At 37.5% G+C, this 21,007-nt stretch overlaps 1 protein-coding gene across 3 annotated transcripts in view; it reads left to right on the forward strand.

The window, feature by feature from the left end:
• Positions 1-21,007, forward strand: part of LOC135219608 (RING finger protein nhl-1-like) — a 147,042-nt gene that overhangs the window by 59,889 nt on the left and 66,146 nt on the right. The window contains exon 1 of one of the 3 annotated variants that reach the window (XM_064256505.1): positions 13,898-14,184. The exons of the other annotated variants lie outside the window; for them this stretch is intronic. The gene's annotated coding sequence lies outside the window, so the exon portion shown is untranslated. Of the gene's footprint in view, positions 1-13,897; positions 14,185-21,007 lie in introns of those variants that run through there. 3 annotated transcript variants of the gene reach the window in all.

The following is a 21,007-nucleotide window of genomic DNA, read 5'->3' on the forward strand; positions in this document are numbered from 1 at the left end:
ATATATATATATATATATATATATATATGTAAATAGTTGTGCCATAGGTACTCTCAACGGCCTTTCGTGTTACTCAACTTTTAAACTCAGTGGTATTTGACTGTTTTAGTACCATTCCAGAAAACGCTTTGATTTTTTTTTTTTTTTTTTTTATAAAAAGTTAAGTATATCTTAGTTTTACCAGACCACTGGGCTGATAAACAGCTCTCCTAGGGCTGGCCCGAAGGATTAGATGTGTGTTACATGGCTAGGAACCAATTGGTTTCGTAGCAACGGGACCTACAGCTTACTGGGGAGTCCGAACCACATTATATGTAGAGAAATTAATTTCCATCACCAGAAATAAATTCCTCTCATTCCGCGTTGGTTGAGCGGACAATCGAACTTCGGACCACCAGATTGGTAAACAAGCACGAAAACCATTCATCCAACGAGGAACTATTAATTTTTGATAAACCTTAATTAGTGTCTATACAGCAACAGGGAATAAAACGATCGCAAATATTTTTTGAATGAAAATTTTGAAAACTGCATACATGACTACCCATTCATAAATAATACGACCCAAGAATAACACCTTAACACAACAGTAATGAGTCACCTCTTTACCACACACTAAAAATAATACATTATGACACCCAACACACAAGATATGAGACTTAACAAAATTTTGAGAACTTACCATGTTTACCACACTTTCAGAAGCAACTATCCACGTAAACACAGACTCACGAAGTTAATTATAAACAGAGGCGAAACTTACAATGCAAAAATGAGAGAATGCTCTTGTCCCCAGAGGTCTAATCAAGAAATTTTACATTACAAAAATACTCAGAAATTATAGTTATTACATGGTAACTGAAGTTACATAGAAAATAATAATTTACATTTATTTATATATATATATAATATATATATATATTATATATATATATCAAATATATAAAAATTATATATATATATATATATACATATATATATATATATATACATATATATATATATATATAATTATGTAAAGTATTATTTTATGCTATGTATCTTTAGTTATAATTTGTAATAGCTATAATTTCTTATTTTCGTATGTGTGTGTGTGCGTAGTGTATGTCTACAATAGGTTCCAATCGGTCTCAATAAGAAATGTTTCCCAAGTTTCTTTTATTTATTCCAAAAAACTGCCTAAGAAACGTTGCGGGGTAATCGGAGGAAACATATCTTGATCACAAAACTAATTGGAAGACATTTAATCGCTTTTCTTGTTGATTTATCGGGTTTTTTTCAATTCAGGCCGTCAAACAAACACTGGGGCACTGTCGGCCATTAGGCGCTTGAGACAGTGAGAGGGGAATTGTTTATTTTTATTGTTTGTTTGGTGTTTTTACGTTGCATGGAACCAGTGGTTATTCAGCAACGTGACCAACGGCTTTACGTGACTTCCGAACCACGTCGAGTGTGAACTTCTATCATCAGAAATACACATCTCTCACACCTCAATGGAATGCCTGAGCATAGAACTCGCGGCCAACGAGGTGGCACGCCAACACCACACCAACCACGCCACTGAGGCGCTAGTGAAAAGGGGGAGTTGGGATGGTTGGACAGAAGGTAAGAGCAATCCAGAAAATAAAGGAGAAGAGATGCAAACAAGCTAGGCTCTAAAGGGGAAACTGGGAGAAAAAGGTTAAGTATATCTCAGTTTAATTAAAGCAGACCACTGCGCTGATTAACAGCTCTCTTAGGGCTGCTGGCCCGAAGGATTAGATAATTTGACGTGGCTCGGAACCAGTTGGTAACATAACAACGGGGCCTACAGCTTATTGTGGGATCGGAACATTATATGGAGAAATTAATTTCTAATCAGTAGAAACAAATTCCTTTGATTCCTAGTCGGCAGAGCAGGGAATCGAACTCGGGACTACCAAATCAGTAGGCAAGCACGTAAACCACTCGTCCAACGAGGAACAATCAGAACTGGGAGAAAACTCCACAGTTGCATCAAGAGGCAACAGCCATAGCGAATGCAAAGCGAGATCGGATGAAGAAAGCGGGAATGGCGGTGAAGTCAAAGGCTAAGAAGTGGGTGCAACTTGGGCCCGAAGGGACACTGACAACACCGTTGAGTAATGAATGCCTGCAGTGCACCGCACCGCACCACTTGGGGTGCACTCACTGCCGACCCTTTCCTCCTACGGGATGCTTGTTTTTACCGATGCTTTTAAAACGAAGGCAACTGTGCTATTTCTGGTTGATTGTGGCTCTGTCTGTAGGTGCGTTGAGTTGAATATAGAACCTAGGCCAAACACTGGGACCTATGAGGTCATTCAGCACTGAAATAGAAACCGACAGTAAAAGGTTTGAAATGTGGAACAGGAGGAAATCTTCGCAGTTGCACTATGAATCAACTGTTAGGAGAGGTTGGAAAGTAAGACGAAGAAAGAGAACATGAAAGGAGGTACATTAAAAGGAACGAAAGGGATTGCAGCTAGAGCCGAAGGCACGTTGCAAAGAACCTTAAGTAATGCCTACAGTGCACCGCATGAGGTCCACTAACCCCTAGGGAACCTCTCTACATCCACGGCCGCTTCAGTGTCTGATTCGGTGGTGAAATGCGTCAAACATTGGACTCACTACACAGCAGCCGTGAAAACTGCAAAGAGAAGCGATCCAAGCGAACGAAGTGTGGCCGCAGCTACGACCAAATATCGGAGACGACTATATAGGTCTGGTTTGACTTCCTCCTGGCTTTCTTTGAATGCATACAAGTTAACTATCTCTCGACTTTATTGGAATAACTGAAAGTCTCGGATGACTCAAAATATCCTTGCAATGTTGACCGTGATTTCCGCCATGTATATTGAAGGTTAGGTTGGAGATTAAAGCGTAAAAACAGAAATAATTGTCATTGCTGTTATATGAAATGAGGACAATGGTAATTAATAATGTGGAAGACCACGAAACGAAATGACATTGCATGTAAGGTGGAACCACTTCTCGAATATGGTTAGAATATCGTATGAAATCCAGCATTGCTAAAGTTAACATCGACTGCGCCTTTTTTAGGAGCATTCATAAATTCTTTTCTCGTTTATTTGGATGCTCTTATTCCTTCTCCATCGAAATTATATTGATCATAATTGCTACGGAAAGATTTGTCACATTCATTCGTAGCGACGAACATAGTTTTGTTTTCTATGTGTGTATGGTGTTTTTATGTTGCATGGAACCAGTGGTTATTCAGCAACAAGAACAACAGCTTTACGTGACTTCCGAACCACGTCGAGAGTGAACTTCTATCACCAGAAATACACATTTCTCACACCTCAATGAAATGCCCGAGAATCGAACTCGCGGCCACCAAGTTGGTAAGCCAACACCATACCGACCACGCCACTGGGTTGCTTGCGACGAACATAGTAATTAAGCAAGTTTAATCGCATTGGGAAACTAAACTACAAAGATTGTTATAGAAGCGCGACAGGCAATGTATTTGCCGACAGCTATTGACGTCGTTGTTTTTGTAGCTATTGTTCTTGCCACGACAGCGCGGGCTCTCCAGAGAACAATGCCATGTCTCTACCGAATGCATTTTGGCCCTCTCCTAGTCTCGCACTCCAAATCCACACTACAAAGGCCATCTTATTTTTCGCGCACTTGATGTATTTCGCCTTTTTCTTATCACAAATCTGAAAGGGGCGAGATACGTATCTAGAGAAATGGGATTGATATTTAAAGAAGGTCTCCTTTTTATAGGACCTCTGGCAACTCCCCCGTTACGTTACCTGGAACGAAATTTCAAGGTGATCTTGTGCGCTACTGCCAGGCGCAAGATGTTCGGCGGCCGCCCCTGTCGAAACAAATATTAGTTTGGTACCATTTAGAAATCCTGCGAATTGCAGAATCCCCGTAACCTTCAAGCAGTGAACTTGAAACTGCTAATCGTTGTTTGCGGTGGTCTAATTTCACCGACAGTGGTGTAAACACGGAAGTGGCGAGCGCTGGTGTGGGTGGACTATAAGATTCGAGGGCCCGTGTTTTTACTTTCATTGAGAAAAATAAAATAAAAACGAGTCAGTTAAAGTCATTATGATAACTTACTGGGTTAACATCTGTAAATGACGAACATTATTGGTATTCTCTACACAAGTCCTTCATTTAAATATCTTTCTGTAATGCACGTAGCAAGTGTGATTACCTGGGAAAACATTTAGATTTATATATACTCCGTCCTTGGGTGTTCAACCTCGATAATATAGCACAGAATGGATGAAAATACTCTGACTAAATTAAGCTTGTAATTTAACCCAGTGATTCAGTGAAAATTGTATATTTTTGACTCGAGTGACTTAGATAATGTTCTCGAATATTTCTTAGTCGAGATTACTTGCGACTTCGTTTATTTTTTCTCTGAATACTAACGTTGCATCACTAATGTATTCTAATCAGATATGTTATAATTATTCGTTTAAATCAATGCGCTCGGGTGGGCGCGTTCATTTGAAATATATCAGAATTCAAAAGTTAACACTTCATTCAATAACTTTGATCGTAGTAATATTATCTTTTCAGTCTGAATTCAGTTTAGAACAAGAGATTCCGAGGAACTATCACTGTTCGTCAGATTTTTTCGTCGTTCATTTTTTTGAAGATTCATTCTTATTCCTTTAACCAATGTTTTAGTGCCTATAACGCATCATTTAGATTTTCGTAACATTTGGACAACTAAAGGATTTAACCGTACTTTTTTTTTTTTTTTCAAAATATTCCTCTCTTTTTCCAACAGTTTCACGCCGAGCTGCAAGGTTTTATAAAAGACACTCCTTGGGCATCACGATTACAGCATCGTAGATTTGTAGAAGTCACGCATCGTGCCACATCGTCTCATTACCAGTCACATCATACTAAATAAATGATCTAATAATGACGCGACAATGGCAAGTCCTAATTTAGTCACTAGATACTGACGACTCGCGTCAGGATAATAATATTGAATTTCCTGATTGCTCACTGGATGTCGATGAATGACGTCGTGATCGTTAGACTCTCATTCGCCTCAGATGCAAACGCCTCGTCTCGTCATATTCTGTTTTATCCTCACTGAGCAAGAGTTTTTACATTAAGAATACCAATCATGACACTGATTTAAGCGGCATTGTAAGATAAAAGCCACAATTTTATTTACAAAAGTTATGCGAACTTTTAAATTGTAAATTCTATACAGACTTTGTTCACAAATGGATGAGAACTTCCCTGATCATCGTCTCATATTACCTGCAATTGAAATCAAGGAAATTCCAGCTCTACTTGGGTCATTATAAGTAGTACAGCAGAACGCTTTTATTCGGCCATTTTCAGGTAACTACCCGATTTATAGACGACTGTTTCTCGAGGTAAAATACGGCGTTCATAAAAACTCCAGTTTGCAGAAATATTTTCTGCCACCTTTATCATTTGTTTAGCTATCTAATACTATTAAATTAATGACACTCTTCAATGACTTGCTCACAGCTTTCTTTTATTGACTGACGCCGCAGACTCTAAATCTAGTGAAACATTTAACTTGATTGCCGAGATGACAACGAATGAAAGTAAAGCAGCCGAATCCATCAAGATGTCATAAACACTGATAGTACTACGATAGTTCACAGCATGACTGACCTTTCTCGTTGAAGTCCGTTTTTTTTGTGGCGTTGTAGCCAATTACGAATGCCCAAGTTCCATAATGCTGGTTTTCGAAATATTCCTTTTTATATTGGTGGAATACGATTTGCGTATAAAACAATCATATAAGTAAAACGTTTCCAGATTTTGCCATGAAATGGCTTTGGTAATCATTTGCCTCTGAAACAAAATGTCCCTCATAAAACAATCAAAGAAATTACAATGTCTGTCGAGCGCCGAGATCACTTATTAATGCTTACCAAGTCGGCTTAAGTAACCTAACTTCGGTGAAGTGAAATCGATAAGAAATTCAAATGAACAATTCCATGAATCCGTCTTCAGATCAGAGAGGAATGATCATCATGTCTTTTCCGTGCTCTATCTTTCACTAATCTCATCTCACTCTCCAGCCTTCTGTCTTGCAGTTCTCATGGAAGTAGATTTTCGTCTTCCAAGTCTACTGGTTCCCGTATCTGCCCTGATGACGCTATGCTCACTACCCTGCTTCTGGTTGTGCGGAAAACAAGCTCCAGCCTTCTCCATATTCCCTTCATCATTATTTCCCACTCACGGAAATGCTCTAATTTCGTCAATGGCATCAATTCTAACTATCCTGCTGTATGAATTCATACCATGATTCATGCCTGTATAGAATGGAGTTCGCACTAGAACGATACTTTGGCATCAATTTGGCTATGATGGTGAGGATGGGTCCATGTGTCTGAATTTGACAAGTATTTGTTTGTTAGAGCGGACACAATGGTTTCTCCTTCTCGTGGTCAGGTCGATGACTTCAGAGGGTAACTTGACATCCTTCTAATACTCCGGGAGCGAGTTCGAATCCTGCTACAGCTGTCGGGATTTTTTCATATTCTTCCTCTTGGATGTTAGGCTTTGCAGTGGCAATTAAGCCTATCCAAAAAGTGATGAATTGTTATTGGAGGGAGAGAGAGAAAAAAAATATAGCCTCCGGGTCTAACTACCGACAAGCAATTTTAATCGAAAGCAAGGAATAGCATCAGTGTGGAGGTGGTATCACATTCGTATAACAAACTGTATTCTGCTTAGCATGTTTAGTTGAGTTTAATATAGAATTTAGGCCAAAGGCCAAGCACTAGGACCTATGAGGTCATTCAGCGCTGAAATGTAAATTGACAATAAAAGGTCTGAAAGGTGTAACAGGAGGAAAACCTCGCTGTTCCACTATGAATAGAGTGTTAGGAATGGGTGGAAACGTAAGATGAAGAAAGAGAATATGAAAGGAGGTACAGTAAAAGGAATGAATGTGGTTGCAGCTAGGGGCCGAAGGCCACGCTGCAAAGAACCTTCAGTAATGCCTTCAGTGCACCGCATAAGGTCCACTGACAGGCCTACCTCCCTATATATATATATATATATATATATATATATATATATATATATAGATTTATATATATATATATATATATATATATATATAGGGGAGCTTAGCATTAGTTGCTCTAGTATCTGCGGAAGCACCATTTAACAAAAATGATGAAAACTCGTTTAGCAAAAGATGATTGTTTTCCCGCTTTGCTCAACAAACGGACTTCAGAAGAGTCATTTCTTTCTGCTAAGCCTTTGGGACGATCCTTCGAGAGATTTGTTAAATAAGAGTTAGGTACCGCTACAAAGTAATTATGCCTCATTTGGAATAAAATTATGGCTAAGATTCTTTTGTTTGTCACCATTTATTTAAAGGCTATTTTTTTTCTCGGCACAGTGATTGGAAAACTTTCACACTAGAGAAATTATTTCTATTTATTCGAAATTAAGCTGTCCTAAGAATGATGTTCAAATGATAAAGCATCTTGCTGAATAAGTAGTTTGAAGGCATAGTAGGTGTAGCGTAGGTAACCAAACTTCATTTTGCTATCACCAGTCTATGGACATCGTTTGGTGTAAACCTAAATTAAACCTGGATTAGTTGAACATGTGTATAAGAAATACAACTACTTACGTAGAATTAAATAACACAAGTTGTTTTCTACGGTTTAAGTTGTCCTGAAATAGGAACTACTTTCACCAAGTGTGACGTTTCTGAATTTCTTTGAGAAACCACGGTTTATAAAGTTTCGGAATTTCTTTGAGAAACCAAGGTTTATAAAAGGTTTGGAGTTTCTTTGAGATACCATGGTTTATAAAAGGTGCTTTTTTAGCAACCAAAACACTGCCTTTGCATGTTGAAAGCTGAATAAATAGTTGTTATAGACAATTTCCTACCGACCTACCTACAGCAGGTGTCCTTAGGCGCCACCGTAACGTGTTAACACAACCAGTGATCTAGAGGCCTACTTACTACTGAACATTCTTAATAATGAGCAAGATCTTTTTTATTTGAATTATATGGTATATATAAGATGAAAGCTGTTCTGATTTCAGAATTGAAATCGCCATTGCACTCATGGGCCACAATAATATGTTGAAAATGTAAGACATGCTAAGGGAGAATATCTATTGCACAAGAGAATCGTCCACTTAGCATAAAATATGGGTACATAAAATATTGTAGGCTTTGCTTATATGTGGAATGCTATCCCATTTTTCCTTAAAGAATTCATGCGTCTCTTTCTGGAATCATAAGTTACAACGTATCATTATGAAGACAATGAATAAGAAGAACGGACATCACAATGCGCCCCTATATATAATCTCCGCCGTTCTCAGGTGTTCATAGATGACCGCAAGGTTCTGCGGTTGCAAGCAGAGCCGCATTGGTGGCGACACACCAAACTGCATAGTACTATATAACAGGGGGTCAAAACCAAAGACCTAAAGAAGAGACCTCTTGATGCACAAGATGCGAGACAAGATAAATGCAAAAAAGCTGATAATATGACATTGCAAAACTGTTAATATTACATTTTTAGCATCCTGTCATTCACTGAAAAATCGACAGAAGAAGAGTCGAGCGTTAAGAGCAAACAGAATGAGTTGAGTATGTGATAAACATAAGAGAAAATAGACTGCAAAGAGGAAGAATACAGGAGCAAGGATCAAAAATACTCTTAGTAGCCATGAACGTACATGACAGAAATCACAGGTCTACCCCCACAAATGTAAGGAACTCTGAACATGAGGAAATAATTGCCTGCTTACTCTATGAAAAACTCAAGAGGCCACAACTGCTGACAGATTTTTTTTTTTAAATTACCAAATTATCACAAAAGCTAAAGGGAAGTTTGCTACATATCTCTGATTATATTTTGAAGTTGTTCCAATTGCTGTAAATATTTATCACTCAGTGGGAGACTGAAAGATTGGTACACTGTACATTGCAAGTGAGTGTATTACTTCCACTGAATGTTCTCTAGTAAATATAAGGTAAATGGTAAAGGACAGACTGTTAAGCACACAATTCTCCCACATGCATTTAACTTTTTTTAGAATTGTGCCAGAAAGTTCTAAGGATACATAAAATACTTTGCAATTTAAGCCATCAAATTCAGGTAAGAGAAAGTCTGAGTCAGTTCAATTAATGTCATATACAGCAAGAAATACCACAATAACATGCTACAACCTTCTCCTGGTGATTTACCCCAACCATAACCGTGCTTTCTCATCGGTCCCCCTTACCGTAGGTTTGTATGGTGTTCTTATGTTGCAAGGAACCAGTGGTTATTCAGCAACGGGACTAATGGCTTTACGTGACTTCCGAACCACGTCGAGAGTGAACTTCTATCACCAGAAATATACATCTCTCACTCCTCTATGAAATGCCTGAGAATCGAACCGCAGCCACAGAGGTGAAATGCCAATTCCATGCCGACCACGCCACTGTGGCCCTTACCGTAGGATAGAGTTCTAAGGTAAATTACAGATTAACTACAGTCAACCAACAAAAAATAAAGTTGAGTCAACCAACAAAAATAAAGTTGAATTCTCAATTAGCAACCAAAATACCATAGAAAAAGTAAATTTTCAAGGAAACACCATACGCCGCGCGGCCCAATTACTTAGATTTGGGTACTAAATGGTAAAGGACGGTCGGTCTGTTATGCACAATTCTTCCATGCACGTGTTTTTAGACTTGTGCAGAAATTCTAAAGATACATAAAATACTTTGCAATTTAAGTAATCAAATTCAGGTAAGAGTAAGTCTGGGTCAGTTCAATGACACTAAAAGGGACTGGTCAATTAAAGTAAGGCCAAAAGAATTCTAGGTAAGCCGGTTACCTTAGGAAAGGAATTCAAGTAGGATTCACGAGGTTAAAATAACAAATCCGTACCCAGAGTTATTTATGGGGAGGGACGTTTTCCCAAAACTGGACCATTTCTTCTATAGCCTAAATGTGCCATAGCATATATTACGTATTGGTATTTACAAGATGAAATGCTTGAAAATGTTATTTTAGTTATATTAAGAAGAAAAATTGGTATGGGGTCTATGCCCTTCTACCCTGTTTGATGTTATTCAAAGTACTGACTTTTGTTAACAGAAAACAGCTTTGGACTTCCAGAAAAAAAAAATGGGGAGGGGGTCGTTCGACCATTCCGCCCTCTATACAGGCCTGAGTAAAGTTAAGGTAAAGTAAGGACCAAATTTAATGGAGAATATGCAGGCGGGCCTAACTTTGCATAAATAGTAGTAAAACATAACGCACTTGTAATTAAGTACATATAGCCTATGTAAAATTGTTCAGTCTAAGCCTATGACCAATTAATTCTCATAAGCTTCAATATTGCTACAAAACAAGCAAGTAAACCGTAAACTGCTTTCTATCGAACGAAGGTAAACTCGAATCGCTTGTCCAAGACAATAGGGACTTAGCCTAGGAACCGTATATCGACCTACCTTAAACTTTAAACAAACTGATGATAGTATTTCTTGTAATATTAATGATGACCTTAAGCTCAAATAAATCCTATGGTATTTCTATATAAGCATTCCGCATCGTTCGTCCCCGCGAATACGAAAGCCACCAGGAATTGGGGCGTCAAATGTATTTCGCTGTGTTTAGTACGAACCCCTGTGGGTTAATTACAGTCATCCGAATAAATGTTACTTAAAATTCTTGTTCTGAAGGTAAAACTGCATAGTAAAACCGCAACTGGCATAGTTTAGGCCGCCGCAGGAATAGTAATATAGATCTACCAAATCCTACTATTTGGTTCGTAAAACCAATGACTTCAGTTATGTTCCTGGAATTAAATTTATACATTGATAAAATTTATGCTACTTACCAACACGTGTTTCAGAGACAAGGGTAACAGAGCCACTTCAAACTTTTGCTTGTTGATAAGGATTTGGAAAGGATGTGGTTAGGATAGGTAAAACAAGGAAAAGGGGGACATACGAACCAAAGGTCTTCGTGTTATCAAATTTTATAACACTACACTAAGCAATTGTGAATACTTTGAAGTTTAAGTTAAAATATTTACTTATGGGTCTCGAATTCCGATTGTCGACTGGTGGCTATGGCGGCTTCCTAGCATGTAGGCTACAGCCTACAAAAACCTCTCGCCCTTCGCTCCCTAACTAATTTGAAAGAACAGTTGAATATCTCTGTATTTATCAATTCAGTCTAGTAGTATTGGTGAAAGTAATAAAATTTTTAATGCTAAGTAAAATTAATGTTTAAAAATATACTAAGAATTTTGCTATAACTCACTAAAGAAAACGGAGTATTGCGTAGTTATTTGTAACTCTTGGCAGTGATTTAGTAAGAAAGTTAATATTATTATGTAGAAATAAATTTACAACACTCATAATAGCGGTCATCGGACACCTTTGATTTAACACAAAATGAATGTGAAATGCCTACCTTGAATATTTTTCATTTGGCCTATTATGGTCATTTTTTTTCAACTGAGATGACTCTTAATAACCTGGATATAGAGTCAGCAACCCTGGATTTTGCCAACTATGTCTGACTCTGGCCAGCATGATGTTTTTGAGCTCTAAGCTTGATGATATTCAGGATTTCTGAAAACCTTGGGTAGACCTATTTCACAATTATGTGACTGAGATTTGCCTTCTCGAGTTTGTGAATAAGGACATGCGCCTCCATTCAGTACCTTCACTTAATCTTAGAATTTGTGACCTCAGATCAAGAGATTCTTCCTCCCTCTGAACAAAGATAGGGGCAAAGATGACCGGATCTGCGGTTAATGGAACAAGCAAGTAGATGGGTGGCACCAGGATAGAGAGAACCGGCTCTACGGCCAAACTGCTTCAATAATCAGACTCGTTTGCAGAGTGAAATACCGTATAAGGTGTCGTTCTTCCCACTCACGCACCCTCTGTCGGCGCTGTCAATCCCCGAGAGGAAGCACTACAAACAGAGAAAAATAAAAATGCTTGTAGCTACTTGATATATCGGGCATACTAAATGAGGAAGGAAAATTCATATGGATTAGTCACTAGATAAACTTCCCGGTTTCCTCTTGTCCGGATCTTGAGGGAATTTCCGTCCTTGACTGCGATTTCTGTTGCTGCATATTCATGCAAATACGCACATATAAACACTTCCTATGAGTCCCATGTAATTCAATGCTGATTTTTATATCCCATGCTCAATATAATAAAATACAATGAATAACTATGTTTTTGCCGAATTTCTCTGATTTTACTATATATAGCTTTCGTCTAGGTAGTTTTTGTACATGCTAAGAAGAGAGAGAGAGAGAGAGCCACTTAACCGGATGTGATTGTTAATTTGACAAGCACTGAAAATCAGTCATATCGAGATATTTGAATTTCACGTATAATCACTGGCTTCGTCTAGGATTCAATGGTCTTTTGGATCTAAATTAAGCGATTGTTTTAAAAATGGATATTTACCGCCAATAAATAATTAAAAATAAAATCTACCGATTAATACAAGCCTACTATTCCTTTGCAGAAGCTTTATAATGTTTTCAATTCAACGACATATTTGCCAAAAATTTAGGGTTTTACAGCTTATTTATATAAGGAACACATTTTCTTTAAAGAATAGTTTACCAGTTGTTTAACGCTAGCTCTGCTCATTTAACTCCAATATGTAATTTTTATTGGTAACAGAAGGCACATTACTTTTCTCCACATGCAAATCTTATAAAATTCTTTGCTCTTTGTCAAAGCAAAAATTGGCGAGCTTCAACTTAGGGCAGGTCAGGGTTGTACTATTACATAACCTCAGAGCAAACTTGCACTTGTTTCAGATCTTATTTCTTGTTTCTATGGTCAAAGAGAAATTTTAACCTATTAATTATTCTTAAAAGACATAAGAGTATTTCACCACTCTTATTTCTGTTTAATGATTCTGGTCCTAGAAGTTTACCAAACGCAGCGCTGGCAATTGCTCGGGAAACGAACGGTCATTAGGTATCATTTAATGTGTAGTTACATATACTACTACTTACCTAATCTGTTTGTGCGTTTGTATTCTATGTAATATTTATTTTTTCACTTTAAAATGTCTGGAAAACACGTATTCATCGTTGTTCGTGTGTCATATGAACCCGCACGTTAGATTTCTTTACCCAAGATAGGAATTCCCTTGCCAAATGACACAGCTCCCAGTAACTTTTGTTTTTCCCGCCAAATATTTCCTACAATTCATGCTCATTGGACTCCGCTGGTTGTTTGGAAGGAAGTTCACTGAGCACATAGTAGATATATTCGTGCTTTTTTCATTCCAGTACCTGTATTGGTAAGATCGTTTTTATATCAATTTATATTTTTTTCATATGTCAAAGGTAAATTCTATTTCGTTTAATTGTCATAAGTATAGGTCATATTTGTTTAGGAATGCGTATTTTTCACTTTTGTAAATTTTTGGTATAATTAAGTTTGTGTGCATACTTTTTTTCCCTACAATAATTCCATTTGGATACAGGCCAGGGTTTCCTATCTAGGGTTAACACTCAGGAAATCCCTTTACTTTCAGTTGCTTTAAAAACATTATGGTTGTGACGTTACCTCTACAGGCTGCTAGACGAACGATGCAGTGTTAGTCTTTCAAATTTCCAGTTTATCGAGACTGAATTATTCTTATTTTCAATTCTACTCCAATATAGTACTAGAAAGGATAAAAGCACACTCGGGCTGTAGTATGTTTCCTATACAAGAAAAGAAGCAAATTGGGTCTATAGGTGCGTTACATGTGAAGAAAAATCACGTGAATAGTGGGAAGGTGAACCATCTCACCCCCTCCCTCATATCCTTATAAGGTATCTACGAACAATGAGAAGGAGCACGGGCAGTTCTACCAGCTAGAGTCATCCAGTCAAGCGACGGCTCGTCTAGGGATACTACCCTCACCTTCCAGGACCCGGAGTCCCGCTGGACACTGTAGCTGCTGCTGGAAGAAGAGAGGCTCAACTTGCCTCACTCAGTGCAGTGTCAGCTGTGCACAGAGCAGGATATTGGCGTACTGGTGTCGGCGCCGCTGTGTGGTTGTGCTATAATGAAGGTGTGATGAGTGCTGTGATCGCCTTTTGTGGTGCTGTGTTGTGAATTTAGACACTGTGGATAAGTTTTGGGCAACGCTGCTCCATGGGTTGGTGGGGGGCTGTGCGGTAAGTGGATGATTGCAAGTGCAGTTTTTGTAGCTTTTTTTCTGTTACACTTGTTTTTCGCTACCTATAAAAGGGCGAAAGAACAGTAAAACCTGGAAGTCAACGTATATTTATAGTAAAATATTTCAAAATTTTTTATATTTTTTTATATCGAGGAATCTGTGTATGGTCAAGAAGATATATATATATATAATATAATATATATATATATATATATTATATATATATAAAGAGGTGCTCAGATTCATTTAAAAGATAGTTTTATGCGTTTAATTAGAACTATGTGGACTCACAAACACACCACACAGACGCAATATTATTATAATATATATATATATATATATTATATATAATATATTATATAATATATATATATATATATATATATATATATAATAATATTTTATATGAATGTACGCATTTATTCAAACTCGTAAATGAAGTCTCGTGATATTAATTAGTAGTAGAAATTAATGGACGTAGATGTAAATGTTTATTGATTACGATTGCCTTGTGCACTAGCAAGTTACCTTGAAGGTCACGAGAAGCTGCAAAACCCTGTGAGAGAAGCTGAATATACAAGTAAAAACAAGTAGTTATTAGAAATGTAAGAAAATGTCTGACATGTGTAGGAATAAGATTAAGACAGGTGATGTGGTGGGTTTGTCATAGAAAAGGCTTGAGTATAGGCCTATACTAGGCTGGCCATTAGAGGGAGTTGATGGTGTAGATATAGTTGAATTAATTAACCTCACTTGACAGAAAGTTCAGGCGATGTTTCAGGTTTCATTCTTTTTGAAAGATTGAAGAACTTCGTCGGAAGAGGACAAGAGGACAGACACGATGACAAGAAAATCAACACGAAGAAGTCAGTTATGTAACTCAACCTTCATAAATCTTTGATAGTCGTTTTTCAGGAAGAATGAAGTCATTTTGTAAGGTTGGAAATTTCGGGAAAACCAAAGATATTCTGTAAGATAACGTTAATGGTAATATGAGAGTGAATATGTGTTGTTGACAGTACTCGCAGAATAAATTGCGAGATTGCACAAAACAGTGTTCTGAATAAAAGAAGAGAGGCGTTGTGACTTGTGAGAAAATAGTTTATTAGTTAGTGTCTGGGAGTAATGACAAACGGCTCAACCACCAGAAGCCAGAAAAAAATGCAGATGTGAGTGAATGAGCCTCTTCAAGTACAGAAAGGTAAAACTTTCTTTTAATAAGGTCGATGGATGAATAGTCTTGCGATATAACGTTGCAATTAATTGTTCTTAAAAACTTTGTAAACAGAGCAAATATACATGTATGAGTACACATACATAGGCCCTGCGAGCACACAACCATATAGTCATAAATATAAAAGTCTTGCCACAACAAAACAATGTATTTATGTGTGTGCGTGAAGGCAAATGATTAATGGAAAATCCCCTTATTTGGTCGAACTCTAAAGTGAGGTGTTGATGAGGTAAACGGAAAAAAGAAAAGAAAAAAAAGAAGGAAAAGTTGTCGACGAACGAACTAACAAGAGGAAGTAAGCGTTTAAAAACCGGTCTCGTAGTTTGTATGTTTTTTCGGACACATTCAACAGGTTTTGGAGTGTTTTTCGGTGCTAATAGTGGAGAGACTACAAACTTGTCAGGAGACGCGGGTTGTAGTCGGCCTAATGTGAGATTTGATTATCGAATGTGATCGACATATTTTTTCTTCGTTTTTCTTGGATTCATGTTATCACGAGGACGTTAACCTATTCCACCTTCAAGTCACGTCTTCAGGCAAATGTTAAAATATTTGCAGTTAGATTATAGTCCCCTCTCATTGTTATTAGTAGTTATCGTAATGAATCATTATGCCGCGGTTCTTCTCTCGCATTTAAATGTTTCTCAGCTGACGTGGCGTACCTGGATAAGTTATAAATTTTTTGTCGATGCTTCATGGACACAATCATTTATAGACCTATCTTTTATTCCACGTTCGTCTGATAGACACACAAATAGACTTACCTGCCTACCTATATATATATATATATATATATATATATATATATATATATATAAATATATATATAATTTTGTCAGGGAATGCTATAATTTTTATTATAACTCCTCTGCCATTGTGGTCAATATATTAGGTTATTGTTGTTATAATATTATTCATGTGATTTTCGGTATTCTTTCCGAATATTAGGATTTTAGTAACTTCGACAATTCGACAGATTAACTCAAGAAAATGGAAAATGAGAGGGGGAACAAAAGTACCAAGACGCTCTTAATTTGTCTTAATTAGCAGTATTTTACTTTAAATGGAATAGCAATTCTCCCGGAAGACTCGTTGATTTTGTTTTGAAGTATATATAAATGAACGAGTGTGTAGTGATCATTGTTATTTATCCACACACGATGTATGAATGAACCAGTGATTAGTAATCATTGATATTCTATCCACACACGAATCCAGTGACTGCTGACATAAATAGTTATGAAAATGGTATGGCACATCAGTCAAGACCACTACGCGGGTACTCGTTATGCAATGGTGCCATAACTTGTGATTAATGGACCTTGTCCAACCGTTGTTATACCTTCACAAGGCGATGGAGATCGCGACTGAGGAAACTATCTATCACATACTTATTGTCCTGCTCGTTTCTTTTACCCATTCTTCTCGCCGGTTGCTTTTCATTAATTTGTACTAGTTTTCTCCTTTTTTTTTATATTTTTTTTTATTTTGGCTTAGTGAAGGCTAAATGTTCTACGATTAATTGATTGCTTTTTCGCTTGTTTTCGTTCCTATTCTTTACCCCAGAATTAAGAGAGGTTATCGTGCTTTCTTGCAAGTTATTATTATATAATTATTAAATTTACATTTTCGCTTCATGATAAAACCATATTGCAACTGAAAAATGGAAACAATTTGACTTGCTGAAGTTTGTATTGGATCTGACTGCAAGTAATGAACCCCTTAACGTACGTAACGGTAGAAATTGTAGACAGGATTATCTAGCACTATATTTCTGAATTTATTCGTTCATTCAAAACTGGCTATGAACTTGTGTGCTGAAGCTTATGTACGTTTGATTTTGTTATTTATATTTTCTTAACGTGAATTTCGTCAGGAGAAGGATGAAGCTGAAAATTCTATTTTCAGCACACACACATGTTTGTAACTACTTACAAGTCTCTGTATTTGTCGTCCATATACTTAGACTCCAAAGCAGTTTGTTTAATATTGTAAGTAATATATATATATATAATATATATATATATATATATATATATATATATATGTGTGTGTGTGTGTGTGTGTGCGTGTGTGCGTACGCAGTGGTCCGAAGTTCGATTCTTCGGCACGGCCAACGCGGAACCAGAGGAATTTATTTCTGGTGATAGAAATTCATTTCTCGACATAATGTGGTTCAGATCCCACAATAAGCTGTAGGTCCCGTTGCTAGGTGACCAATTGGTTCCTAGTCACGTAAAAATATCTAATCCTTCGGGCCAGCCCTAGAAGAGCTGTTAATCAGCTCAGTGGTCTGGTAAAACTAAGATATACTTAATTTAACGTGTGTGTGTGCGTGCATATAACAGGGGTTTTCAACTTGGGGTACGCGTACTCCAAGGGCCTGTCGGTAAAAGGGTTGGGGGGGTCGGGGGGGCCGGGGGTGGGGGGGGGGCGGAGGGGGGGCTGGTACGCGCTCCCCTCGGCTCTCGAATGAATGTAGGCTACATGCCAACCTCCGATGTGCTCTAGCGAAACCTGCTCTTCAGCCAACTAGGATAGTTAATGAAAAACAGTTTCAGCCATTTCATTGACTCCCTTTGCAGCTGATGTACTAATAATGTATTTTGTTTTTGCAGCTCAGTACCATAACCTTGAACATTTACTGCAACGCCAGAGGTAAATAATTATAAAAAAATTGTCTTTATTTTTTTAATGAAATTCTTTGTTTACAATATTATTGGTACTCTGTACAGTACTTGCAATTATACACAATGGAATCTTTTTCTGATTTGGACTTGTTTTCCACGTTACACAATGCAAATGCCCGAAAGGGTACGGAGTGAGAAAAAGGTTGAAAACCCCTGGTATATAAGATCTGGATAGTAGGTACTAAGGCTGAAAATTTAAAGGAATCGTCGAAAAGTCGAGAGGATGAGAACAACTGGTTAACAACTGATGGATCCAAGATAACTCGGTGGAGTAAGACATACTCAGTGTAGAAAGACATTTCTAGGAATGGAAGGTCACCTTAACGGAAACAGAAGGAAAGAAAGACATACGTATACACTAAATGTAACCACTCTTAAGAATTATTGGAAGCGTTGGGAATTGGATACTCATGGCCAAAACCCATTACTTTTTTTTCTTTTTTTAAGCAAAATAATCGAAGATGCCGTTAGCAAAAAATAAGAAAAGTATGAGGGGGACTGATACATCATTCAGCTTTTAGGAATGTGTCCACAATCCACGAGGAAACGTACACACGGAAAGAAGAAATGGATGAACTAGACAGAGCAGCAACGATGACACTGGAGAATAAAATTAAAAAAGAAATAAGCACCATCACGACACCATGTATTGAAAATATGAAATACGAAATCATGATGAGATGACAGTTTAAATGAGTAAAGAGGAAAGCCGTGAATATGCGTGGAAATGCAGTTAAATGAAGAGACAGTGGTACAAGGTTTGACAGTGCAGTAGTAATTTTTTTCTTTTATGGAAGATCAAAAAGATAATAGAATTCTAATTTGTAAGTGCATGTTAGTGATGGAGATTCTTTAGCCAAAGACTTCACGATAGCTCGATAATTTGGGGTTCTTATTTAGCTTGATAATGTGGGGGTCTTATTTAGTTAAGCGCTCAGTTGTTGGATTAGAAAATGGAGAAGTTCCACATTGTATTGAAACAGGAGTGGAACGGATGTTGACCTTCCATATTGTCAGTGTCTGAAGGAGTCTGTAAAAAGACAACAAAAGGTGTCAATGTTTCAAACAGTATTATGATATCAAGTAATGATTAACGCATTGAATAAGAAGAAAAAACTTTCAAACGAAAATAGTTGAAGGGAAAAATTAATGAAAGCACCGTTGTAAAGGGAAAGAAAAGTAAGATGACTCTGTAATGGCAGTGAAGTGCAGGTGGGGGAATATTTGCGATTCTACTTCAGCGACTAAGTTGAGACACGCCTGAGCTTAAGCAAGGCAAGTGAAACCGTGGAACACGGCAAAAATTGACCTTTAGTGCGAGTTTCCAAGATGTGGAAACGACCAAGACACGATTTTTTGGTCCTTTGGCGTAGAAGTCCAAGTCGAGATGAAATCAGGGTGTTTTAGGATTTCGAAAAGTAGGAGTGGAAAGGACAGTAGTGCGACCCGTGACAGACAAAAACGGACGAAAATACTAAAGAGTTACGTCATGTTAAGTTAGTAACAGATAGCAGACCAGTGATCGATCTTGATGATGATGACTGTCTTATACAGACGGGCTGATGGATTACTATACTATGTTTTTGTCCATCTGTCCACCCGCCTGTGGTGTTTGCGTATGGTAACACTGCGTCCCGGGCTATTTTACGCTATGTGTAAGTTTTAGATAAATAAAAGGATATCTGGGTGTACATTTGCAACTGAAAAGTGTTTTAATAATTTACTATATGCGAATTACACTGTTAATGTTCGAAATAGGGTTATTATTGTTGTTGAATGTATGCTGAATGTAACTATCTAAAGCCCGGGACGCAGTGTTACATACGCAAGCACCACAGGCGTGTGGACATATGGAAAAAAAACGAATATAACCACCTCATTCCTTTGTTTATTTTTCAGCGCCCATTGAAATGGCTAAGCCAGGTAGAACTCAAGAATCTGATCAATACTAAGTATGCTAGGCTATAATTAAGTGTACAGTAAGGTCATGTGTTTTCATTGTTTCTAATAAGAAATCAGAAGATCGGGGACCGAGAAACTGATGCATGTACACGAAGCATTTATTGACATCATGAAAGTCGCTATAGATGCTAAGTAAATGTCAAATTAAATGTTGAACTCGGGACCAGAATACAGTTTACAAGGACAGTGTCGTAAGAATTGTGCTTCACCGTCTTACCTCTCTCTCTCTCTCTCTCTCTCTCTCTCTCTCTCTCTCTCTCTTGCTGTCCTACTTTCATGGGAAGGGTCAGCATTGTCACCGATTGGGGTCAGCGAACGGGGACGCTTCTAAGGGTCGATTATTTATATTATTCCGTGGAGACATTTTCCTTGTGTATCCAGTCTCAAGTGCTGAAGTTTAGACTCCCGTGTGAATGTTTGCTTGAATATACCGTGTTTATGCAGCCGTTACTCATTTCCATAATCTGACATTTAAGTCTGCATTCTGCCTGATTCTTGATCAACTTTCTTTAGTTGTCGTTTTGAATTTATTCTTAACTTTAGCCTTGATCCCGATGGTATCTGTGGGAGTTAGAAGCGAAATTAAATAATTTCTCCAGAGCATTAGTTCTTACTCTAAGGGAAACTTTTGAGGGAATTTATGCATAAATGGAGCCTGGTCCAGGAACATGTTGTGCTTGGAGGAAAAAGGCAGGTATCTAGAATAACAAAAGGGAAAAGCAAAGGGATTATAAAATTCGGGGGGAGGGGGTTGTCAGTTGGATGTGATTAGAAGATAGCGATTTCCCTGGGAAACGGTTACTATAACTTAAGTGGAGTGAAAATAACGTTAATAGTATAATAATAATAATAATAATAATAATAATAATAATAATAATAAAAGGTCTTGTTGAAAAGGATTGCTGCATCAGCTCCATTAATTTTGTATAGAGTCT

The sequence above is a fragment of the Macrobrachium nipponense genome, chromosome 1, assembly GCF_015104395.2.
Source record: "Macrobrachium nipponense isolate FS-2020 chromosome 1, ASM1510439v2, whole genome shotgun sequence".
Taxonomy (NCBI): domain Eukaryota; kingdom Metazoa; phylum Arthropoda; class Malacostraca; order Decapoda; family Palaemonidae; genus Macrobrachium; species Macrobrachium nipponense.